This window comes from Amblyraja radiata, chromosome 4 (assembly GCF_010909765.2).
Source record: "Amblyraja radiata isolate CabotCenter1 chromosome 4, sAmbRad1.1.pri, whole genome shotgun sequence".
NCBI lineage: Eukaryota > Metazoa > Chordata > Chondrichthyes > Rajiformes > Rajidae > Amblyraja > Amblyraja radiata.
The window spans coordinates 75,607,808-75,635,477 of NC_045959.1; positions in this window are offsets into that span (position 1 = coordinate 75,607,808).

Genomic DNA, 27,670 nt, shown 5'->3' on the forward strand with positions numbered 1-27,670 from the left:
TAAATGCGGATCTTTTCCCATTTCACTGTATCCATGGCTAACTCCATTTAAGCGAATGTCCTATAACTTTTTCATATGATCATAAGTCAGACAAAAGGTGATGGTTCTACGCTCTCTTCTGCTCCGGTTTATTCTGCCATTCATCATTAGCTCTCGGTCTTTCATTTCTCCACTTCATTTCCTTTCTGTCGATTTCCTCGGGTCAACAGGAGGTACATAATCTATGTAATGCAAAATGGGCTCAAGTGCAGAATGATCATTACTGAGATGAGAAGACAAAATGATGCATGGAGAAAGGGAGCATGATAAAGAGAGGAGAACAAGTGATACTGGTATAGGATAAAAAGAGCAGGGAAATGTAAAGATAAATGACAAAGCTGGTAACGAAAGGCAAGACAAATTGAAGCAACTACCTTTTCCAAAAGAATACTAAAAGTTTAAATCTCCGGATTGAACCCCCTGAGACAGACACACAAGCCAGTGGAGCAGTAAAATCTTTCCTTTGTATTCACTGCACAAAAACCACAAGGCAGCACCAGTGGATACAAACCAGTTGTAACTCACAGATTTAAAGCCAACATACTTTCCACATATGCTCTAAAATAACCCCCAGGGGACACGAGCTCAGTGAAAAAAAACGTGGCAATATCGGCTCAGAGCAAGTAACGTATGCAGAACTGTGCTCCACACCTCAGTCCTACCATTGAGATTGTGCAGTTATTATTTGAAGGTAAATGAAATAAAAGCAGAAAAAAAGATTGTTTTGTATGTGTCAAACAGAATGGGCTCAAAAGCAGTATGAGAAAAGCAAACTGCTTAGATCTCGTAAGCTGGAGGAGGATCTGAACATTGCGCTACAAGCAATGATCAATACAACTTTTCTAATTCAACTGTTACTGATATATTAGGTGCAGAAAAAAACAAAAGTTTGACATTTTATATTATTTCCTCTTTAGTAATGAAATGGATTGATTGGTATCAGGAGAGAATAGGGTAGGAAATGTATCCCTTAGGAGCAGAATAAGAGGGGATAATGTTGCTTAGAAACATAGAGAATAGGTGCAGGAGGAGGCCATTCGGCCCTTCGAGCCAGCACCGCCATTCATCGTGATCATGGCTGATCGTCCCCAATCAATAACCCGTGCCTGCCTGCTCCCCATATCCCTTGACTCCACTAGCCCCTAGAGCTCTATCTAACTCTCTCTTAAATCCATCCAGTGACTTGGCCTCCACTGCCCTCTGTGGCAGGGAATTCCATAAATTCACAACTCTCTGGGTGAAAACGTTTTTTCTCACCTCAGTCTTAAATGACCTCCCCTTTATTCTAAGACTGGCCCCTGATTCTGGATTCGCCCAACATTGGGAACATTTTTCCTGCATCTAGCTTGTCCAGTCCTTTTATAATTTTATATGTTTCTATAAGATCCCCCTCATCCTTCTAAACTCCAGTGAATACAAGCCTTGTCTTTTTAATCTTTCCTCATATGACAGTCCCGCCATCCCAGGGATCAATCTCGTGAACCTACACTGCACTGCTTCAATCACAAGGATGTCCTTCCTCAAATTAGGAGACCAAAACTGTACACAATACTCCAGATGTGGTCTCACCAGAGCCCAATACAACTGCAGAAGAACCTCTTTACTCCTCTACTGAAATCCTCTTGTTATGAAGGCCAGCATTCCATTAGCTTTCTTCACTGCCTGCTGTACCTGTAAGCCAACTTTCAGTGACCGGTGTACAAGGACGCCCAGGTCTCGCTGCACCTCCCCCTTACCTAACCTAACCCCAGGTTAGGTTAGATGTGACAGGATTAGATTTTTTTTCTGCACTTCATTAGTATTTAGGGTATAGACTGCAAAGATTGGTAGATTTCACGGGACTCTACTAATTATACTGCAGAGCCACTGTGAAGAGTCGCAGCAGTACAATAGCACAGCAGGCTTGAGTGTGGACCTGTGGAGATCAGGAATAATGATGATGAGGATTGCAGTTCCCACAAGTTTTAAATCCTACTGCTTTAGAAAGGCAGTGAGAGAAGGTCAGAATTCAGCTGAAGTAAACCAGGGGTCATTGACAGCTTTCTTCTCCGAAGTTAGTTAGTTACTATAAACAACTTAATTCACTTGAATTAATCAGCCAGACCATTCGTGCTTTGTGCCCAAGGAGGGGAACATAGAATCACAAAATGGTTACAGCCTGGATGGAGGTCACACAACCTGTTGAGCCTGCATCGACTATCAGTAACAGTAAATCAGTTGGTTCAATTTGCCATCCTCTCCCAAAGACTTACAAATTCATTCTTTACAAATGTTAATCCATTTCTCTCTTGAACACTGTTACTGGATCTGTATCCACTGCTACACCTAGCAGTGCATTTCAGATTCTAACCACTTAGTGTGTAAAGACATATTTGCCTACTTTTATTTTCCCCGCCACCATTTTACCTTAACCCAGATAAGGGAGAAGTGGTGGGGGGGACTGGGTGACAGTGAATGTGACAACATCAACTGGAAGGTTGGGGCACATTCAGAAGTGGCGGAATACGCTTGCATTTGCTATGTTATTGGCTACATATTAAGATAAGCATTTTTTTAAACATATTTACCATTTAAGTGAAAGTCCAAAATGACCCATTCAAGAGTAGTCTGCTAGTTTGGATGTGATCCTGAGCGTAGCCAGCCCTAAAAACCCCAGAAGGCCTAAAACAAACAATAGTACAAATGCAAAAAGGTGTTGTTCCAGGCACAGCCTGTTTTTCTTGCCTCTTGCCAATAATACTATCCCAGATTGAAGTCGTGATCTCCTATTTAGTGCCCAATCAGGACTCTTCAACCTCAATTAACCCAAAGGCAGAGAACTATATTTTTTCTCAACATTGTGTGAATTTATTTTCCTCGTCGCCCCTTTACAGGAAGGATTTGACAGCTTTGGAGAGGGTACAGAAGAGATTTGACAAATGGATTAGATGACATTAGCTATGAGTATAGGTTGGACAAACTTGGATTGTTTTCTTTGGAACGTTGAGAGGGAAGACCTGATAAAAGTGTATAAAATTATAAGAAGCATAGTGCAGTCAGAACCCTTTTCCCAAGATGGAATTGTAAAATACTAGAGGGCATAGCTTTCAGGGCGAAGTTTAAAGGAGACGTGCGAGTCAAGTTTTTACACAGACAATGGTGTGTGACTGGAATGTGCTGCCAGGGGTGGTAGTGGAGGCAGATACAACTTAAGATAGGGGGTCAGGGGTAAGGGGAGAAGGCAGGAAAGGGGTACTGATTGTGGATGATCAGCCATGATCACATTGAATGGCGGTGCTGGCTCGAAGGGCCAAATGGCCTACTCCTGCACCTATTGTCTATTGTCGATTGTCTATGAGGCTTTTAGGTAGGCACGTGATATGCAAGGAATGGAGTGAAAGAGATCACCTGTGAACAGAGGATATGAGTATAACTTTACATTGTTATTGGCATGGACATTGTGGGCTGAAGGGCTTTTTATTGTGCTGTACTTTTCTGTGTTCTATCTTCGTGATGTGACCTAGTTTGGCAGTTATCAAGAGATCTTTCTGTGAGACTGATTGGTATCTAGGAAAGACATTGGCATTGTGTTTTTATGCATGTGAATGTTTACACTACTGCAGCATGTAGATCATTTGAACATATGCATATACACTGGACTGACAGCAGTGTGTTGATGTCATATACACTATCATCTCTTGTTGCCTGCGGCAAGTTGCATGGACTAAAAGATCTACTGGGATACTTATGACTTGCACTCTCACAACTTTGATGCTCAATATTAAAGAGATGAGTGTTTACAAAACTGCAACTATAAAAGGAAGAATGTTCATTACTTTCAATCAAAGGAAATTGCAATATACACGTCTCATTGCAACTAATCTCATCAAAACAAATTTGTGTGACGGGGCAAAGTGCTGAAAATAGCCTGCAGTCTCCCCCTATTTAAGAATTACCTCCCATACAAACTACAGTCATGTTTGCATTAGCTGTCACTCCAGGTTGTTGCCAATGATGCACATCAGTCTGAAGAAGGGTCTCGACCCGAAACGTCACCCATTCCTTCCCCCAAGATGCTGCCTGTCGCGCTGAGTTACTCCAGCATTTTGTGTCTACCTTTGTATGTACAGTTACAACCTTTCTAGCGCACACTTTCTCGTGTTGATTAAACTTTTAACTGAAAGGCATTTTGAAATAAAAGAGTTTGACACTCATGAATGGTAATTCAGCATTTGCTGAACCCATATTATACATGCACAAGGCTTGGTATCATCTGTAGACCTACAAACTATTCCTCTTCAACATCTACATTTAAGTTATTAATGGTGAGCATAAAGAACAAGATCTTAAAATCAATCTCTTTTAAGTGTAAGTCTCTTTGTAAGCGAAGTGAAGTGAAGGCATCATTTCACTTTCTGATCCACTGATCACAAATTTTTGCCTATGGCTATTTAGCTGCTTCTTAATTTGTCACATTATTCACTGGATATTACCAGATAGTGGTCCAATATGATGGAGTTTACAGCACTATTTCAATTCCATCTGAACCCAAACTTAGCTGAAACAGAAATTGCATCAAATTGATAGATCTTGTATTCAACACTGCTGCTGTCAGACAGGAGGTTCAGAAGCCTGAAGTCCCCCATCATCAAGTTAAGGAGCAGCTACTTTCCTGCAACTATCAGATTCTTGCACCAGCTGCACAACCCAAATCCTACCCAGCGACAGAACACTGCGGAGCACCTCTTACACTACCATGGACTTATTTTCTAATTGTGTATTATTTGCACTAATATCTTGTTTTTGAACAATCATTTTACTTTCCACTGTCCTGTAGAATTTATATATAATTTATATCTTTGTGTGTGATGCTGCTTAAAGCCAGATTTTTCAATGTGTGTGTATCTCATGATACTTGTGCACATGACAATAAACATGACTTGACTTGAATTTAAATTTACATTTCCTGTTGTATTTATTTACAGTATATAAGACCATTGTAAAGCAGGTGGACATGCTCATCTTATGCCACAATACGCTGCTCATCCATCCATTTGCCTCCGACGCTCTGCCTTCCCTTTTGCATCAAACAGGGCTAAGGGCTAAAGGGAGATCATTACAGTTATTCAATTACTTCAATTATGCACAGAAAAGAAACGTGAATCTGGAATGTTTTGGTGTACTGATATAGTCAGCAAGTTCATTAAGAATAAGCAGGCCATCAACGGTAACATACAAATTCCATTTTTACAGATCTCCATAAATTGATTTTGTCATGACCAATGCATCCGTTATCTCTGCAGCCGCTTTCTTTAAGACCCTTCATGTCCAGATTGAGGAAAAGACCCAGCAGGTCGGAAACCGACAGAAACATTGCCCCTATTCAAGAACGAAAGGAGACCGAAAATAAAAATGAATTAGAGGTTAGATAGTGAAACACATGACAATGGAAAATACTGGACTCCATTATTAAGAAATACTGACAGGCCATTTCGAATATCATTAGACAGTTGAGTAGAGTTTACATAGTTTCATGAAAAGGAAATAATGTTTGACAATTTCTTAGTGTTCTTTGTTGATGGAACAATCAGGAATAAAAAGGGGAAAGCAATAGTTTAGTTTAGTTTATTATTGTCACATATACCGAGTTACAGTGAAAAGCTTTTTGTGGTGTGCTATCCAATCAAACAAAAGACTGTATATGATACAATTAAGCCGTCCAAACTGCACAGATGAAGGTACAACATTTAGTGCAAGATAAAGTCCCATAATGTCCAATTAAATATAGTTCAAAGGTCTCAAATGAAGAAGATGGGAGGTCAGGACCGCACTCTAGCTTGTGAGAGGACTGTTCAGTTGCCTAATGGCAACTGGGAAGAAACTGTCCCTAAATCTGGAGGGAAACATTTTCAAACTTCTGTAACTTTTGGGTGATGGGAGAAGGGAGATGGGACCGGGGTGAGACTGGTCCTTGATTATGCTGGTGACCTTGCCGAGGCAGCGTGGTGTAGGTAGAGGTAATGGAAGGGAGGTTGCTTTGCGTGATGGCTCGAGCTACGTCCACAACTCTGCAATTTCTTGCTGTCTTGGATGAAGCTTTTCCCATGCTGTGATGCATCCCAATAAAATGTTTTTTATGGGACATCTGTAGAAGTTGGTGAGGGTTGTGGGGACATGCTGAACTTCCTAAGCCTTCTAAGGAAGTAGAGGCGTTAGCGTGCATTCTTGGCCATACCTTCATTGTGGCTGGTCAAGGACAAATTAATGGTGATATTTATTCCTAAGGACTTGAAGATATCGACCATCTCCACTTCGCGCCATCAATGTATGGGTGTGTGTACTGCTTCGCTTCCTGAAGTTAGTCATAATCAACTTTGCCTTGCAGACCTTGAGGGAGAGGTTGCTGTCTTAGCACCAGGTTACAAGCTTCTTAATCTCTTTCCTGTTCTCCTCATTATTTGATATCCGGCCCACTATGGTGGTGTCATCTGCAAATTTGTAAATTGACTTGGATTAGTATTTGGCTGCAGACATGACTGTATAAGGAGTATAATAGTTATAATAACTGAGAATGTACCTTTGCGGGCACAGTGTTGAGGATTATCATAGAGGATAATTTGTCACCTATCCTCACTGTTTGTGGTCTGTTGGTTAGGAAGTCAAGGATCCAGTTGCAGAGGGGAAAGCTGACTCCAAGTTCCACGAGGTTGAAGATGAGCTAGGTTGGGATAATGATATACAAAGCAGGGCTAAAGTCTATGAAGTCAGCTGCAGTCACCTGTAGTCTGATGTAGGTGTATTTAGTCTGTAATCTGAAGAAGGGTTTTGACCCGAAACATCACCTATTCCTTTGCTCCATAGATGCTGCCTCATCCACTGAGTTTCTCCAGCATTTTTGCCTACCTTCTTTTGTAGGTGTCTTTCTTATCTAGGTGATCCAGGGATTGTGTAGGAGCAGGGGGATGGCATCAGCTGTGGACCTGTAGTGGCGGCAGGCGAACTGCTGTGGATCAAGTTTGCTTGATAGGCTGGATTTAATGTGTGCTACAGCCAGCCTCTCAAAGCACATTATGATCGTGGATGTCAAGGCATCCCGATGGTAGATGTGGTATATTTAGATTTTCAAGAGATACTTCATAACATGCAATATTAAATGTTACTGTATAAAATAAGAGCTCACGGTGTTGGAAATATATTATTATCATGGACAGGGAACTGCCTAATTAAAGGAAACAAGGTCAAGATAATTAGGTCATTTTCAGGGTAACATGCATTAATTAATGGAATGCCACAGGAATCAGTTCTGGGGTTCAAATATTTACAATCTACATTTGTGACAGATGAAAGTACTAAGTATTCAAACTTGCTGACAATATAAACATAGCTAATAAGGCACATCAGGAAGACAATGCAATCCTTCTGCAAAGATGTAAATATATTAAACGTCTGTAAAAATGTAAATACAATAAATATCTAGGCAAATATTTGATAGATTAATTATAATGTGGAAAATGTCAGGTTAGCTACTTTGGTCAGAAGTAAAGCATAACATTGTTTAAATGTAGAGTGCTGTTTCACAGACGATTATCACCTCTGTGGATTGTCACCTTGTCGTGGTGGAGAAGCTTGTGTGGACCTGAGATCCTGAGAGCGATGTCGTCTGGAGCTATGCTCCTGGGCTGGCCACCCATGGTGGTAAGGACGAGGGGGAGGTCTCTAACAAAGAGCAATCGACCAAGACCTCAACAGTGGAACAGGTGGAGGACGATGGCTGACCTTAGAGGAGCGTCACAACAGCTGGGAAGGCGGATGAAGGCTGCAGCAGAAAAGGGTCTCCCGTCGTCTTGGACTCCATGCCACTGGATCTGTCAAGGACCGTGAGGTAGCCGTCTATGCACCAGTCTCCACACGTTACATAAAGTCACGCACAGTCGTCCTCCATATGGGGAATATCACGCTGGAGACACCCATGGTCAGCCATAACTGAAGGGGGCCTAAGATAAGAAGTTTCACAGAGGAATCTGGATATCCTCATATATAAAACAATAGAGGTCAATAGGCAGCTATAGCAAGTTATTGGGGAGGCAAATGGAACATTGGCATTTATTGCAAAGAGGTATGGAGTATAAATTATTTCATTGGAGGTAATTGAGATGAGGCTCACTGGGTTGATTCTGGGACTAAAGTTTTATTTTGAGCAGGTTATAGGGCTAAATACATGAAAATGAGAGGATATCTCACTGAAACAAGATTTTGAGGAAACTTGACAAGGTGGATGGTCAGAGGGTGTTTCACCCCGGGGGGAATCTAGAATTGGGGGAAACGTTTCAAAATAATGGGTCTTCCATTTGAGATGCTGATGAGCAAGAATTTCCTCTCTCAAAGGGTTGTGAATCTTTGGATGTTTCTACTCAGGGGAGTTGTGGAGGCTGAATCATTAAATATCATAGACAAGGTAACTAATAATATTTCATATTGATTAAGGTAGAGCATTGTAGATGGCATACATGGACTTTAGTAAGGCTTTGAAAAGGTCCCATATCCTAGACTGGTACAGAAAGTTAAGGCACAAGAATCTGAAGTTTGTTAGCAAATTAAATCCCAAATTACTCTGGTGATAGGTAGCAGAGGGTGGTGATGGATGGTGTTTTTTTTCTGACTGGAAATCTATAACAATTGGTGTACTGAGTGGATTGGTCCCGAGACCTCTGTTGTTTGTACCAAAGATGAATGACTTGGATGAGAATGTAGGTGGTCTGCATACTAAGTTTTGCAGACAACACAAAAATTGGTGGAGAAGTAGACAAATAAAGTTGAACAGGGATACAGCTGGATATCAGATAATTGGGTGCACTGCTGGCAGCTGGAATATACTGTGAGGTAATGGACTTTAGAAAGTCAAATATGTATGGTAAATGGCAGTGACCTCAGGAGCATTGATGCACAGAGAGACCTTGGATTGCAAGTCCATAGCTCCCTAAAAATGGCAATACGGGTAGTTAGGATGTGAAGAAGATATGCTTGGTTTCATAAAGAGAGACACTGAGTATAGGAATTGGGACATAATTTGCAATTGTACAGTTTGAAGTTCTGTTTGGGGTGCATAGTGTGCAGTTCTGGTCTGTTTAAACATGGCATCAACAGATAGAGTGCAGAAAGATTCACCAGGATGTTGCATTGAATGGCGAGCTGTAGATATTAGATTGGATAGGCCAGGTTCATTCATACTGGAAAATAGGAGTCAGATGCGTGATTTTATCGAGGTTTATAAAATTGTGAGGAGCATAGATAAAATAATCAGGGGAGACCAGAATTAAAAGCTAACCATTTAAGGTGAGATGGAGAAATTCAAAGTCAATCTAAGTAGTACAGAGGGTTGTGCTAATCCGAAATGAGCTGCCAGTGGAGGTGATACAGGGAAATACAAAAGTAATATTTAAAAGTTATTTGGATGGCGATCAGATAAGAAAGACATATAGAAATACAGGCTTAAACAGGTAGGACCAACGTAGATGGAAATTATGGTGTGCGTGGACAAGGTGGGTTGAAAGTGCTCATTTCTGTGTTCTGTGATTTTATTTTCCAAGCCACATTAGAAAGTTTTATTCAAATCTGGAGTAAAAGGTTAGTTGGAACAGAAAATATAAAAGTGGAACTGAGGCCAAAATCAGATCAGCTACAATGTTAATTAATGACAGGGCAGATTTGAGTCATTTGGCCAGCTTCTGCTGTTATTATTTTTGATAATCCCAGCACATATCTGCAGCACCATAAGTATATCAGGTGCAAGAGGATAGCCAAGGAAAAAGTCGGTTCCTTCAGGACCAAAGAGTTAATCTATGTGTGGAGCCAGGTGATGTTGTCTTAGGTTACATTCAGTATGATATAGATATGGCTCAGCAGAGTGGAGTGGATCTTGGTGCTAATTGATGCAGAGTTTGGTCTGGGAGGTGTAAAGATTCCCCCCCCCCCCATCAACAGCCCCTGATCCTCCCACTTAATGCCACAATTTACCTGGGTTCAATGGGCAATGAAAATTAAATGGCACTCAACACCATGAACACTGCATGCTACAGAATTCCCCTACCAGACTGCTAAACAGCTTCCTGCCACAGGCTGTGAGGCTGCTAAACAGTTACTCCACCTGATTCTGCTGTTTTGCACTGGCAATTTAATAACTCTGGCAGTGGCCACTAAAATCAGCTGCCCTGGACATTTTAATGACAGTTTTTACTGTATTTTAATGTTGCTGTTTTACCTGCTTTTAATTATTTATACTGTTTCATCAGGGACTGGATTGTTTTTACCGTTATTATGTGTGAAATGTTTAAGTTTTATGTGCAATGCTCCGGTATTCCCTGGGAAACGTCTTCTCATTTTGCACTGTACAACTGTTGCTTTGCAAGGCGACAATAAAGGTTGATTGATTGATTGATTGATCGATTGATTGATTGATTGATTGATTGATTGATTGATTGATTGATTGATTGATTGATTGATTGATTGATTGATTGATTGATTGATTGGCACAAGGATAAAATGCTTACGTTCCAATACTTTTATAACAAAGGTTTATTGACCGTGTTTAAGAAAGAACTGCAGATGCTGGAAAATCGAAGGTAGACAAAAATGCTGGAGAAACTCAGCGGGTGAGGCAGCATCATTGGAGCGAAGGAAATAGGCAACGTTTCGGGTCGAAACCCTTCTTCAGACTGATGTGAGGAGGGGGGGGGCAGGAAGAAGAAAGGAAGAGGTGGAGCCAGTGGGCTGAGGGAGAGCTGAGAAGGGGAGGAGAAAGTAGGGACTACCTGAAATTAGAGAAGTCAATGTTCATACCGCTGGGGTGTAAACTGCCCAAGCGAAATATGAGGTGCTGCTCCTCCAATTTACGGTGGTCCATGGAGGAGGCCCAGGACAGAAAGGTCGGATTCGGAATGGGAGGGGGAGTTGAAGTGCTGAGCAGGTTAGTTATTGCGAACCGAATAACCAATAACCAACCTGATCTCCCGGTGGCTCAGCACCAACTCCCCATTCCGAATCCGACCTTTAATAATCGTGTGCTTTTTTCTAATTATTTCGCTGCCTACTTATTAATTCACAATTCTTGTAGAAGAATACCCATTTGAATCCTAACCTCTCGTCATTTTCGTTACACTCTGCCTTTCTGTTAGTCATGTCAGGTGGGTACCTTTCACATCCCAAGTTTGCAACTGGGACTTCAGTAGGCAAGGGATCCTCACCTCTCCTCTCCTCATCCCTGCCCCGTGAGGCGCTGGTTAGTCCGGCGGAGGCGCACAACCTTCCTCCCCGCTCTTCCAACCCGATAAAAGGCAGAGGTCAGCCCCCTGGAGTACAACAAGTACGTTCTAATATTGTTGAAGTATATTTTAATATTGTTTAAATTAGTTAAAATATTACTGAAGTATGTTTTGATATTATTGAAATTCACTTTAATGGTTTGAGCTGAAAGATGAATTTTGGATGAGTTTTTGGCTTTGGTTTAAAGATTTTCAAAACATACATATACCGAATATAAACAATATTTGATGGCTCAAATTATATTTCAGCAGCCTGAGGGCATAGGAGCAGGGAAGGTGTCCCCACAGGTGTGAAGGTTGGGCCATGGTAACACCAACACAGTGCAGCTCAGGGACGGGCTGTTATGTTTTGCTCAATTAACTGCCCTGTAGGTCCCCTCATAGATTACTTCCCCCGCCTGGATTTTATCGAGACCAAACCGCCATCCATGCGTAAGATGGACACAATGCTGGAGTAACTCAGCAGGACAGGCAACGCCTCTGGAGAGAAGGAATGGGTGAATGAACCATTCTACATTTCCTTGATCAAAAAATGTCTGCTTTGATGTGTCATTTTCACAACTTGCTCTTCCATAGCTCTAGTTTCCCTCTCAGCTGAGTCTGAAGAAGGGTCTCGACCTCAAATGTCACCAATTCCTTCTCTCCAGAGATGCTGCCTGTGCGGCCGAGGTACTCCAGCATTTTGTGTCTATCTTTGGTGTAAACCAGCATCTGCAGTTCCTTCCTCTGCATTCCATGCGTAAGGTACAGTTTCATCATCTGAAGTAAATAACCGAGGCTCAAGTACTGACCCTTCCAACTTCCAACTTGTATCAACCTACAGACAACAGACAATAGGCAATAGGTGCAGGAGTAGGCCATTCGGCCCTTCGAGCTAGCACCGCCATTCATTGTGATCACGGCTGATCATCCCAAATCAGTACCCCGTTCATGCCTTCTCCCCATATCCCTTAACTCCGCTATCCCTAAGAGCTCTATCTAACTCTCTCTTGAAAGCACCCAGAGAACCGGCCTCCACCACCCTCTGAGGCAGAGAATTCCACAGACTCACAACTCTCTGTGTGAATTTTTTTCTCTCATCTCTGTTCTAAATGACTTAGAACTTATTCTTAAACTATGGCCCCTGGTTCTGGACTCTCCCAACATCGGGAACATGTTTCCTGCCTCTAGCGAGTCCAAACCCATTATAATCTTATATGTTTCAAGAAGATCCCTTCTCATCCTTCTAAATTCCAAAGTATACAAGCCCAGCCGCTCCAATCTATCAACATATGACAGTCCTGACATCCCAGGAATTAACCTCGTGAACCTACGCTGCACTCCACCAATAGCAAGAATGTCCTTCCTCAAGTTTGGAGACCAAAACTGCGCAGAATACTCCAGGTGTGGTCTCACTAGGGCCCTGTACAACTGCAGGAGGACCTCTTTGCTCTTATACTCAACTCCTTGTGTTATGAAGGCCAACATACCATTCGCTTTCTTCACTGCCTGCTGTACCTATATGTTTACTTTCAATGACTGATGAACAAGGACCCCCAGATCCCGTTACACTTCCCCTTTTCCCAACTTGACACCATTTAGGTAATAATCTGCCTTCCTGTTTTTGCCACCAAAGTGGATAACCTCACATTTATCCACATTTAACTGTATCTGCCATGCGTCTGCCCACCACCCAACCTGTCCAAGTCACCCTGCATTCTCATAGCATCCTCACAGTTCACACTACCTACTAGCTTTGTGTAATCTGCAAATTTGCTAATGTTACTTTTAATTCCTTCATCCAAATCATTAATATATATTGTAAATAGCTGCGGTCCCAGCACCGAGCCTTGCGGTACCTCACTAGTCACTGCCTGCCATTCTGAAAGGGACCCGTTAATTCCTACCCTCTGTTTCCTGTTTGCTAACCAATTTTCTATCCACGTCAGCACCCTACCCCCAATACCATGTTCTCTAAGCTTGCCTACTAATCTCCTATATGGGACCTTATGAAATGCTTTCTGAAAGTCCAGGTACACTATATCCACTGGCTCTCCGTTGTCCATTATCCTGGTTGCATCCTCAAAAAATTCCAGAAAATTAGTCAAGCATGATTTCCCCTTTGTAAATCCATGCTGACTCGGACCGATCCTGGCACTGCTATCCAAATGTGCCTTTATGTCATCTTTTATTATTGACTCCAGCATCTTCCCCATCACAGATGTCAGGCTAACTGGTCTATAATTCCCTGTTTTCTCTCTGCTGCCCTTCTTAAAAAGTGGGATAACATTAGCTACCCTCCAATCCACAGGAACTGATCCAGAATCTATAGAACATTGAAAATGATCACCAATGCATCCACGATTTCTAGAGCCACTTCCTTAAGTACCCTGGGATGCAGACCATCTGGCCCTGGGTATTTATCAGCCTTCAGTCCCATCAGTCCACCCAACACCATTTCCTGCCTAATGTGAATCTTCTTCATTTCCTCCGCCACCGTAGATCCTCTGGCCACTAGTACATCAAGGAGATTGTTTGTGTTCTCCTTAGTGAAGACGGATCCAAAGTACCTGTTCAATTCATCTGCCATTTCCTTGTTCTCCATAATAAATTCACCCTTTTCAGTCTTCAAGGGTCAAACTTTGGCCTTAACTAGTTTTTTCCTCTTCACATACCTAAAGAAGCTTTTACTATCCTCCTTTATATTCTTGGCTAGCTTACCTTCGTACCTTTTCTTTTCTCCCTGTATTGCCTTTTTAGTTATATTCTGTTGCTCTTTAAAAGTTACCCAATCTGGCTTCCCGCTCATCTTTGCTATGTTATATTTGTTCTCTTTTATTTTTATACTGTTCCTGATATCCCTCGTCAGCCACAGTTGCCTCTTACTCCTCTTGGAATCTTTCTCCCTCTTTGGAATGAACCGATCCTGCACCTTCTGTATTATTCTCAGAAATACCTGCCATTGTTGTTCCACTGTCATCCCTGTTGGCGTACCTTTCCAGTCAACTTTGGCCAACTCCTCCCTCATGGTTCCATAGTCCCATTTTCTCAACTGTAATACTGACACCTCCGATTTACCCTTCTCCCTCTCAAATTGTAGATTAAAATCTGAGTTGGTTATATTCCAATAACCAATCCTCAATGCCTACTAAAATGGCACCCTAACCCTAGAGGATAATCAAATAGTGACAGGCCTAGATATTGATGTGGAGAGGATGTTTCCAGTAGTGGGAGAGTTTAGGACCAGAGGCCAAATCCTCAGAATAAAAGGGAGTACTTTTAGAATGGAGATGAGGATGAATTTCTTTAGCCAGAGTTGTGGTGAATCTGTGGAATTCATTGCCACAGATGGTGATGAGGCCAAGTCATCCGCTATTTTTAAAGTGAAGATCAATAGTTTTTTTATTAGTAAGGATGGCAAAGGTTTCAGGGAAAAGGTAGGATAATGAGGTCAAGAAATAAAAATGGATGAGCGATGACCAAATGGCAGAGCAGATTCGATGGGCCGAATGGCCTAATTCTGTTCCTATGCCTTGTGGTCTTATGATACACTCTATTACACAAAAACTGAAATACAGCAGTTCAAAATTGTTTTGGAAGTCTTTCTGGATTATGATATCAAGTTTTCCAAATTATTGGTTTACCACTACAGTGATCTGATAGATTAAAAAGTACATTGTTTAGTTCTGGAAAAAGGAAATAAATGAATTAAAAGTGACTTTCATAATCTAAAGGTGACCCGGTGGTTTAGATCCAGTTAGGTTCATTTGAAGTGATGTCAATGTTGTTGTGTATGAAACCTGGCTATCATTTTATGCACAAATAACAGTATGAAGAAGGAAAGGTCTCCTTTTTTGTGTGTGATGATGTTCATTGAAGGATAAATATTGGCTGTGACAGTGGCCAAAACCTTGCCTTTTACAAATACCGCATTCTGGCTGGAGCTCCATGTTCAGCAACAAAGTCGTGTTTTGTTTCATTTATATTAAGAAAAATAGTTTCAAATTACTTTTCCTTAAATATTTACTGTGATCTTTTAATTACTTCCCAGTTTTCTGTATACTGTGTCTGGTGTTTTAAGTTGTACTTGAACTTTAAAGATCCAAGAAAATTTGCTGGACTTGATTTTGCGTTGAAGTAATTTTGCACAAACATTTTCCCTGCAATTCATTTTTTGCTTGCTGATGAAGTCTGTTTCTGAATTTGAATGCATTAGAAAGTTTTCTCCTTTATGAATTGTGCCATACGGCAATTTTAAATTGCAACCACATGAGTTCAATGGATCCCAGCTAAATTAACAAAATGAGTTGGTTGGGGATCTTGGCTCCAGCTCATCTGATGTTTTCAACCATGTCATCGCCATTGAGCATTGTACTGATTAAAGCAGGGTAGCCTAGATATGCCTGTCTTTCTAAAGAATACACACTGAATGTAAGCGTATTTCTTTTTGAAGTTTATTTGTCATTCTTTGATATAATGTACTAATGCTAAAATTACTATTTTATATCAGCCACTGTGGAGATTATTGGCTACAATCAAACAAAATTGGTCCCCACAATGCAGTAAATGATAGAGATGTTTTTAGATGCATAATCAAAATACCACTGAATTTTTCTGTAAAGAAAATACCTTATTTTTACTGAGAAAAGTAGTTGTAGTTTCTGCTCACTCTTTAAGCAAGTTCAGTTTTACAAATAATTCAACTACTGCATTACAGACTGCAGTGGGTGATGCACTCAACCTATCCCCAGCTCATTGGCTCTTGTCATTAATAAATAATCCAATGTTGTCTTGTTTCAATGAGGTGATGTCACGAGAATAGAAATACAATTACTGAACAGGGTTCTTTTAATTTTCATCAAAATTTCAGAAAATAGGTGAAGGAGAGTATTTTTAAGATTAAGTATACCTAAAAGTGATACAGGCCTCCAGAAATGGGTGAAAAGACTCAGTTAAATACTTGCTTATCTGATCTCTTATAAACTGTTGCCTATTTAATAATGAATGACACAGCAGTCTAGTGGTTTTGTAGTCCAAGAAACAGCATCTGCAGTTCCCTTTTGAACAAACTGAATTCTCAGTTGCTTCTAAACTATTGTGAAAGTTAATTCACTGGTAATTGACTTGCCGAGATTCCCACTGCTGTTTTAACTTTATTTTAAATATGTCAGAAACTCTCATTCTATCTATGAAGTTGAGACCAATCTTTGGCACCTCTCTTTCACTGCAGATATTGTGAAGGATACACCTGCTGAGGCCTGATCGGCAAACCACCGAAAGGAAAAAGGGTAACTCCTCTAGTTCTATCTAGATTATTAGAAAAGTAAACTGAGATGTAATCATCCAAGAAATTAAGAACACTTGTTATTCAGCTAGTATTGGCTTAAAGCAAGTGACAGAGGCTGTGCTTGGCATGAACAAATTTACAATCAATTTTACAAGAAAAGGAGATGCCTGCCAGATGATATGTTACAGGATTTTTACTGCTGAACGAGGTCTTCAAGTGTGTTGCAATTCTATTGAGCACTTGACCATCAGGGCGTTTGTATGCAATTGGAAACTGAGAAAGCTCTTTTTGCAGGGACCGTCCACCATCCAGACAGAGGTTGATTGTTGACAGACCTGAATTTACCAACTCACTTCTGTGCAGTCTATTAAGGTGCACAATATCATTACTGGCTACTGGAAACTCTATATTTGTAAATTAAAGAGGAATGCACAACCAGCTATATACCTTGAAGAAATGACTGAGGCAATGGTGCTGTTCAAATTGAAGAGGAAGAAAAGCAATGGAAAATTGTGAATGAGCCTGGGAAGTGCTCTGTCATAGCCAGCAAAGAACAGAGCAGAGCTCTATGATGTTTGATAGCCAGTGCATAATAAAAGATAAAATGGATGGAAAAGGACGTAGTAAATGATGGAACAAATCAGAAAGATAGTAGCTAATTAGATATTAATAGACAATAGGCTTTAGGAGCTGGTTACACTCACTGGTACATTCCCATTAGGTCTCCATCTGGATTTGGATACAGTAATATTGTCACAATGTCAGGGCCAGCTGTGGCAAACAGCTGTCCAATTTTAATATGTGGAATGTGAATAAAATTGCCATCATATCTTTGTCAGCCGTGTCCTCAAGCTGAAATGTTGGTCACAATGTTTGAATGCTTGTTGTTCACACTTAAAAATATTTAGAATTATATTTAGAAAAGAAGGGTCTCGACCTGAAACGTCACCCATCCAGAGATGCTGCCTGTCCCGCCAAGTTACTCCAGCATTTTGTATTTACCCTTGATTTAAAAAAAACACTTCTGCTTATGTATAATATGATTTTACTGAATAGCATGCAAAACAAAGAATGTCGCTGTTTCAAGGTACAGGTGACAATAAAGTGCCATATGTGCTAAAGTCAATTTAAAAATTAAAAAGTAACAATTGAAATACATAAATTAAGTACATTTAAGCAATTTTATTTAAAAGCACATAAGATAGCTCAAGCTTACTTTTGTTGAAATGAATGGAGCAGCTGAACCCATGCTTGATGAAAATGAACACCGGTTCAGCAGTGAATTTGCCTGTATACGTGGGGTTGGCAGGAAGTTGACAATGCCATATCTCTGAGGAATCCAATGTCAGTGCAACTGGGAAATTTCTGGTAGGCACCTCTTAGAAAGGTGTTTGCATGCCATTGTGCAGAAGCTTCCTCAAAGTTACTGAGCAAATGCTACATGCATTGGCTAACATTTCTCAGAATTTACAAGTCAGTTAAATCACAACGTCTCACTTGGTATCAAACGTCTGTGAAAACCAAGAAAAGGCATTTCGATCTGAAAACTGAGATAGAAGAAGCAGAAATATTAACCCTTCCTGAAAGGTATGTCTTCCTCAGTCTTTATCTTCAATATAGAGAGGGAAGCAGAAATGACAGCTTGCTGATGCATAACCATGGACTTCATCCTGAAAATGTCACTGTAGTCTTATGTTTAATTAAAAATAATCACAATTTAAATTGTAAATTTACCATATTGTCACTGGAAGTCTAACAGGCACAATGACTGACCTGAAAATAACTGCAAAGATGTCAGAAAAGATAACATTAGAAAACTAATGGGCCTGTCCCACTTAGGCGACCGCAGGAGACTATGGAGTCACCACTTGGTCGGCACATGTTCGCGGGTGATTGCCGGGGAATCACCTTCATGAACATGAGGAGTTCCCGCATTCTGGGACCTAGTCGCGTCCTCTTTATGGTCGCGGCAAATTTTTCAACATGTTGAAAAATTAACGGTGACTAGAATGAGGCCGCCATGGAGAGTAGTGAAAATTCTCGTGCCGTAGGTGGGTCGCCAGGAGGTCCTAGTGGGTTGCCAGGAGGTCGAAGGTTCTCTTATATTCTCGTAGGTTGCAGCTGGTGCTGACCTGAGAATTTCATTGCCTCATTGGGGGAAAAAAACGTAAGCAGTAGTTTTTAGAACCAAGGATAACCAACCGGTAATGTTAATGTCCGCCGAGCTTCACAGCCGTGTATCTCTGCCTTCTTAAAATTTGTCTCCACTCCTTCTTCCCCCTCTCTCCCCCTTCTCCCCACTCCCCCACCCCCACTTTTAAACGACTTACCTAACACTGTGCTTTTTAGCTTCTTAATTACAACACCGCCTTCCTGTTCATCACGGTTTGTGTCTGTATCACATTGGCTTTGCACCGTGTGAATTTCACTCAGTGCTGAGTGAAAAGCCCTTTTCCCGCCTGCATAATGGGCTGGTGAAGAAAGCAATGTGTGTGTGTGTTCCACTCTGACAGTCGCCGTTCCAGTTGCCTGTTTTTCAGGCTACTGTCGGCAACTAGATAAACACCAGCAGTCGCCTGAAAAATCGCCTAAGTGGGAAGGCCCATAACTCCAAGTATATCTTCAAACAGAAAAACAAACAGGGAATTCTGGAACGATATTGTTTGGATTGTCACGGTTTTCATGTAAACACTTATTTGGATCCCTGCAACATTTTTTGAGGTTAGCCAAAGAGATATTTGGGTGCTTACATCCAGAAAGAAATGTTATAGCAGGAAGTGCATGTCACCTGATATGTGCATACTCAGTTAAACACAGCTACCTACACTATGCAATTGACCGATCATTGAATGGCAACATCTATTAAAGGCACACTGCTTGGTAGCTATACATTAGTGACTGCACAGCAATATAAATAATCTTACATGCCAACATTTACATATGCGCGCACACACACTTTTACATCCACTGCCCTCCTCCACCAATCTTCTCCGACACCAACCTCATCGTTGCCTCACCCAAACCTTGAAATCAAACCCAGGGATCAAGCTTCCAACCAGCCAAAATTGAAAATATTGCTCAATATTCTTCATTGCTCCCAATTAGGCAAATACAGCAAATAATAGTAAGGAGGCACGCTCACACAGAGTGCGGCAAATTTCCCCATCATTAACTATTCTCCACCTAATGAGCATGGAGGCCACGTAAAAGGCAGTGTGGTCCAATCTCGACCAATATGCACACGGACAATATTTTCCCCAGTTCAATTTTATCAATAGTGGACAGTTATTGCTGTCTGTGCTGTTACATCACCATGAAGGTGTTTTTTGCTACAGTTTCTGTACAAATATTTTCTGTTTGGCCTTTGAGTATTAAGATAGGTCAACTATTTCTCCTTCTTCAGAAGAGGAGGACACAGAGAGTATGGAAAGATAGGAATATATTAGAATTAAAGGAAGAGGGGGGTGATTATATTAATGACTACATTGCATCATATGGATCATTGCATTAGTACACCAGTCTTTTCATTTCTGACCTTTGTCCAACCATCTGCCTCTAATTAACCCCCCTCACCTGCATCCACTTATTACTTGCCAGGCTTTGTCCTGTCCCCCCCCCCCCCCCCTTAGTTTCCTTCCCCCCCACCCCTCCAATAAATCTGAGGAAGGGTCCCTACCCAAAACGCCACATATCCATGCTCTCCAGTAATATCCCTTGACCCGTTGAGTCACTCCAGCACTTTGTGTTGTTTTCTAAATCAGCATCTGCAGTTCCTCGTTTCTACATCTTCCTGAACCATTGTCTGATTTTCCCTGCTCAGAATCAACATGACCTGTTCAGTGTTTCCAGCATTTTCTGTTGCTTTTTCAAATACCGGGAGACTTTGGCAGTTAGAGAATCCTGATTTTTCTCATACATATCCCCAGATAGTTAACTCATGAGTACAGAGACCATTTAGGAAAGCAAATAAACTTCAATTACATTGGATTGGGCTGCAGAAGTAAATAAATGCCCTGTCCTGTCAAACATTTATCAAATCTAAATTAACAAGTCTTTACCTTCACAACTTAGGAGGTCATTTCGGCCAGTTAAACCAAAATCAGCTCCCCTTCCACCTTCAGTGCATTCAGAAAGTATTCAGACCCCTTCACATTTTCCACATTTTGTTATGTTACAGCCTTATTTTAAAATTGATTAAATTCATTTTTAATCATCAATCTACACACAATGCCCCATAATAAAAAAGTGAAAGCAGATGTTTAGAAATGTTTGCAATGTAATTAAAAAGAAATAACTGAAATATGACATTCAAATAAGTATTCAGACCCTTTGCTCAGTACTTTGTTGAGGCACCTTTGGCAGCGATTACAGTCTCAAGTCATCTTGGGTATGACGCTACGAGCTTGGCACACCTGTATTTGGGTAATTTCTCCCTTTTTTCTCTGCAGATCCTCTCAAACTCCATCACGTTGGATGGGGAGCGTCAATGCCCAGTTATTTTCAGGTCCCTCCAGAGATGTTCGATCGGGTTCAAGTCTGAGCTCTGGCTGGGCCACTCAAGGACATTCATAGACTTGTCACGAAGCCACTCAAGACAAGTCAAGTCAAGTCAAGAGAGTTTATTGTCATGTGTCCCAGTTAGGACAATGAAATTCTTGCTAGCTGCAGCACAACAGAATATTGTAGGCATAAATACAGAACAGGTCAGTGTGTTCATATAGCATAGAATATATATATATATATATATATATATATATATATATATATATATATATATATATATATATATATATATATATATATATATATATAAATATATATATAAATATATATATAAATATATATACATAAATAAACAGATAAAGTGCAATAGGCAGTTATAGTTCAGAGTATGTTTGAAGTTGTGTTTAATAGCCTGATGGCTGTAGGGAAGAAGCTGTTCCTGAACCTAGATGTTGCAGATTTCAGGCTCCTGTACCTTCTACCTGATGGCAGTGGAGAGATGAGTGTGTGGACAGGATGGTGTGGGTCCTTGATGATGTTGGCAGCCTTTTTGAGGCAGCGACTGTGATATATCCCCTCGATGGTATGGAGGTCAGAGCCGATGATGGACTGGGCTGTGTTTACAACTTTTTGCAGCCTTTTCCGCTCCTGGACGCTCAAGTTGCCGAACCAAGCCACGATGCAACCGGTCAGCATGCTCTCTACTGTACACCTGTAGAAGTTCGAGAGAGTCCGCCTTGACATACCGACTCTCCGTAATCTTCTCAGGAAGTAGAGGCGCTGATGTGCTTTCTTTATAATTGCATATATTCCTGCAACACTCCTGCGTTGTCTGGGCTGTGTGCTTAGGGTCGTTGTCCTTTGGAAGGTGAACCTCCGCCTCAGTCTGAGGTCTAGAATGCTCTGGAGCAGGTTTTCATCAAGGATCTCTCTGAACTTTGCGCCATTCATCTTTCCCTCGATCCTGACTAGTCTCCAAGTTCCTGACGCTGAAAAACATTTTCACAGCATGATGTTGCCAACAGCATGGTATGGTTTGGTATTGGCCAGGAGATGTGCGGTGCCTGGTTTCCTTCAGACATGACGCTTGGCATTCAGGCCAAATAGTTCAAACTTGGTTTCATCAGACCAGCGAATCTTGTTTCTCATGGTCTGAAAGTCCTTTAGGTGCTTTTTGGCAAACTCCAAGCGGGCTGTCATGTGCCTTTTCCTGAGTAGTGGCTTCCGTCTGGCTACTGTACCATAAAGGCCTGATTGGTGGAGTGCTGCAGATATAATTGTCCTTCTGGAAGGTTCTCCCATCTCCACAGAGGAACTCTGGAGCTCTGTCAGAGTGACCATCGGGTTCTTGGTCACCTCCCTGACCAAAGTCCTTCTCTCCCGATTGCTCAGTTTGGCCAGGTGGCCAGCTCAATGAAGAGTCCTGGTGGTTCCAAAGTTCTTCCATTTAAGAATGACAGAGGCCACTGTGCTCTTCGGGACCTGCAATGCTGCAGAAATTGTTTTATACCTTTCCCCAGATCTGTGTCTCGACACAATCCTGTCTCGGAGGTCTATGGACAATTTATTCATCTCAATGGCTTGGTTTTTGCTCTGACAGGCACTGTCAACTGTGGGGCCTTATATAGACAGGTGTGTGTATTTCCAAATCGTGTACTATCAATATAATTTACCACTGGTGGACTTCAATCAAGTTGTTGAAACATCTCAAGGATAATCAATGGAAACAGGATGCACCTAAAGCACAATTATGAGTGTCTTCTTGTCGAGTGCACACACAAGATTAGTTGTTGTCCAGCCAGAGCTGAACACACTTCTCGGCATCTGCATACAATGGTGTCTGCCTTGCGCTTCTTGTGCTTCTTGTGCGTGGTGGTGGAAAGATTGGTGGAAACAGGGCCGCGACGTGAACGCTCTTTCCTTGACCCAATTTTGAGTGTCAGAGCAAAGAATCTGAAAACTTATGCAAATGTGATATTTCAGTTATTTCTTTTTAATTACTTTGCAAAAATTTCTAAACACCTGTTTTCGCTTCTTCATTCTGAGGTATTGTGTGTAGATTGATGATAAAAAAAATGAATTTAATCCATTTTAAAATAAGGTTGTAACGTAACAAAATGTGGAAAAAGTGAAGTGGTCTGAATGCTTCCCTATAACCCATTCTCAGACACAGTCCCATCAACTTCCCACTGATTGTCCTGCCACCCAGCTACACTCAATGCAGTTTTACATTAGCCAACCTTTTTAGATGGACTGCAACAATTTCAAGTGCCTACATTGCTTTTAAATTCCTGGAAACTCCTTTAAAGTTTGGATATTGGAATGCAGCTGTTGGTGAGACTGCACTTGGTGTATTGGGTGCAGTTTTAATAGCCCAGCTATAGGAAGAATTCACAAGGATGTTACCTGGACCTCAGTAGTAGGCAGAGGCTGGATAGGCTGGGAACTTCTTCTTTGGAGTGTAAGAGACTGAGGGGTGATGTTACGACTCCCGAATGCAAGTACTTCAGAGCCACGTAACACAAGTCAAAAACCAGGTTCAGGTTCAAAAAACAGTTTTAATTATTCATGGAACACAAAACTCAAACCTGATTTAAACAACCCAGTCAGGGATATGGATAAACCGACAAACAATTTAACAATGCTCCAGCCAGCCACACCATGGGCCGTCGAACCGGAGATTCCAAAACCTGCCCAAAGAGATACAACCCTGAAACCAAAATACACGAAAACTCTAAGGTCAGCCCTTATCCGTCCCAATACAATATCTGTTAACAAGGAATGGTGAAAATACACAAAGTTCTATGCCATGTGGTCAGGCTGCCTCAGCCCCCACCAACAGTCTGCTCATCAGTCAGAGTCTACGACGAAGAGAAGAGAATCCTGGGAAGCTCTCGTATTTATACTTCAGATGAGTCACCCGTCACCTGACGCAGCTGGGCCAATCGGGTACAGGAGCCTTTAACCCCTCGATTCCAGACTCACAGCCACGAGGCCTGTACTTGGGATAGAAACAGAGAAGTAAGTACATAGCATTCACCAGGGGGGGGAAAGTGCCTAACACCCCCACCCAAAGATACTGAATAAGTTTCTGAAAATGAACAAAAAAAACACCACCAAATTTCAGCAACTATTCAGTAACACAGACATCACTGGCGCGACAATGCATCAGCCAATACATCATCCTTGCCACGGATATGCCAGTCAAATGAGACAACCGCAAGGGAAGCGTCTCCAAAGCCTCAGAGTTACTCAGCTTTCCCTGCGTTACTGCCACAGACAACCGTGCCTCCCCCACATCACCACCCGTGTCAGGGGGCAGCACCACTGCAGCCAAAACATGCTTAGAAGGACTTAGCTCCGACCCATCAACCTCCACAGGCTCCTTCCTGTCGAACCAGTCCTTCATCCTAGACTGAGCAGAGGCAAGATTACCCATTGCCAGTTCGCATGCCCTCCTCAGTCTAGAGCGAAAAGTACAGACGTGGTCTAAAATACTACGTTTTGTATCCTCCTGCAACCATTTCTCCTTCAGGACCCTCAATGGACCACGTACAGTATGCGCGAACACCAGGTCAGCAGGACTGAACCCTAAAGACTCCTGCACGACCTCACGCACCGCAAACATAACTAGATGAACTCCCTCATCCCAGTCTTTTTCAAACTCCAGGCAGTAAGTCCTCAACATAGATTTCAAAGTCTGGTGAAACCTCTCGAGAGCTCCCTGGCTCTCAGGATGATACGCACTGGAGTAACAATGCTTAATATCTACCAACTTCATTACCTGACCAAAAACCTTCAACATGAAGTTGGTACCTTGGTCACTCTGCACAACCTTGGGCAAACCGAACAACGAAAAAAACTTCGTGAGAGACTTAACAATTGCAGGGGCAGTAATTCTACGCAAAGGGACCACCTCCGGAAAGCGGGTAGTCGCACACATAATTGTTAATAAAAACTTGTTGCCCACCCTTGTCCGAGGTAGAGGGCCCACACAATCAACTAGAATCCGCTCAAACGGCTCACCGACCACAGGGATTGGATATAAAGGCGCAGGAACAATCGATTGGTTCGGCTTTCCTGCCACCTGGCAAATGTGACAACACCTGCAGTGCTGTTTCACGTCCTTTTTCAACCCTGGCCAAAAAAAATTCCGTAAGATGCGGTCATACATCTTATTAACCCCCAAATGTCCACCCAGAGGACCATCATGAGCCAAACAGAGTATCTCGTCCCTATACCGACGAGGCATCACAATCTGATCAACCACGCTCCAATCATCATGCCCAGATATATCCAAGGGAGACCACTTTCGCATCAGTAAGCCATCCCTTAGAAAATACCCCTTTGCTGTGGAATCCATATCCCCCTCAGGCACTGCGCAGTCGAACAGATCAGATAAACCTGGATCACTCTTTTGCTCCTCAACCAGCCGGTCACGTGACAGTGACACCGGCACATTTCCAGACACTACCCCATCTTGAGATGTAGAAACACCCTTCACAACACAGGATCTATCATCCTGATCCCCAAAAATGCTCTCACTCAGGTCCACCACATCCTCAAACTTCGCCTGGCTCTTAGCCATAGCCCTCGTGACAGCACAAGCTGCGAAGACCTTTGGATGCTGCATAGCCAATCTATCAGGACTCTGCACCATCGGAACAGCCGTCACCTCAGGAGTGACTAAAACTCTACCTCCTGCCAAGTCATTCCCCAAAATCACAGAAACTCCCCCAACGGGAAAACACGGCCGTAACCCAACAGTTACCCGGCCTGAAACCAACTCGGACTCGAGACGCACGGTATGCAAAGGCACTACCATGTCATCCATCCCGAATCCTACCACTGGGACACTTGACCCAACCGATGATTCCCCAGAAAACGGCAGTACACCATCCAATATAAAGGACTGAGTAGCACCAGTATCACGCAAGATGGATACTGGAACTCTATCACCCCCATCATCTAGAGAAACAAAACCATTCATGATGAACGCAGAATAATTCCTACACTCATCAGACTCAGGCACCTCAGGTACGACAGGTGCCTTCTGTGCACCCACCAAAGCCACAGGCTTTGCATTTTTCTGCTTCAGAACGGGACACGACTTTAACATGTGCCCTCTCCTTCTACAATAGTAGCACACAGGACCTTCATCAGTCCTTACATTTCCGTCAACCTTATCAGCTCGGACCTCCCCCTGTATCAACGTGCTGCCATTTGCAGGCACAGAAACAGCTTTGACACTGCCACCGGCGACACCACCACGATCAACCGGCCGTGCACCAATACTACAGGATCGCCCAACAAAATCAGATTTATGAGTCAATACATACTCATCTGCCAACACTGCAGCCTTAGACACCTCATTCACCTTCTGCTCATTAAGGTAAGTAGTAACCCTCTCAGGGAGACAGTTCTTAAAGTCTTCCACAATTATCAAGGCCCGCAGTAGCTCAAAATCCTTCACTCCTTGAGAAGCGCACCACCTGTCAAAAAGTGCCTCCTTCTCCCTAGCAAACTCCACATAAGTCTGACTATCAAACTTCCTAAAGCGCCGGAACTTCTGCCGGTACGCCTCTGGAACTAATTCATAAGCCCTTAATACTGTAGACTTCACACACTCATAGTCCAGACTGCTTTCAACAGATAAAGACGAGTACACCTCCCGTGCTTTACCCACAAGGACACACTGCAATAGCAAGGTCCACACGTCCCTAGGCCACTTCAAGGACAAAGCCACCCGTTCAAACACTGTGAAATACTTGTCCACATCCTCCTCACGAAATGGGGGAACCAGGCGGATGTTCTTGCTCATATCAAACTCCCGCTCCCTAGAAGAAACCCGGGAATTATCTATTTCTTTTTCCCGCAGCTGAAATTCAGCCCTTTTGGTTTCCTCCTCAAGCCGTTTCATTTCAAGAACATGCATGAGCTCTTTCTCTTTTAACAAAGAGGCAATTCTCTGTGACTCAAGCTCCATCTCCTTCAGTTTAATGACGGCCTCCATGTTCTGAACTGGCTGAACAGAAGGTGGGGGACTGTCTGCACCACCAGGCAAAACCCCAGCCTCCACCAACGCAGCCCACAACTCCGATCTAATGGAGTGTTTCTTTGAATGCTTGTCAATAGGCACGGCATAGTTCTCAGCCAGCAAAATCAAATGCTCTTTCGTACATCTATCAAACAACTCCCGACTAGGAGCCTCAACAAATTCTTTCACCTTAAATTCCATTCTAAAGTAGCCCTAAACCACCAGCTAAAACCTGGGCACTAATGCTACCACAAACAGGGAAGAAAAAATTCCCCCACAACACACAGACTTCCTCAGTCCAGAAGCCTACCAAAAAACACCCCCCTAAAACCGTCTAGGGTCCTCAAAACTTAGGACGAGCCCCCATTTTGTTACGACTCCCGAATGCAAGTACTTCAGAGCCACGTAACACAAGTCAAAAACCAGGTTCAGGTTCAAAAAACAGTTTTAATTATTCATGGAACACAAAACTCAAACCTGATTTAAACAACCCAGTCAGGGATATGGATAAACCGACAAACAATTTAA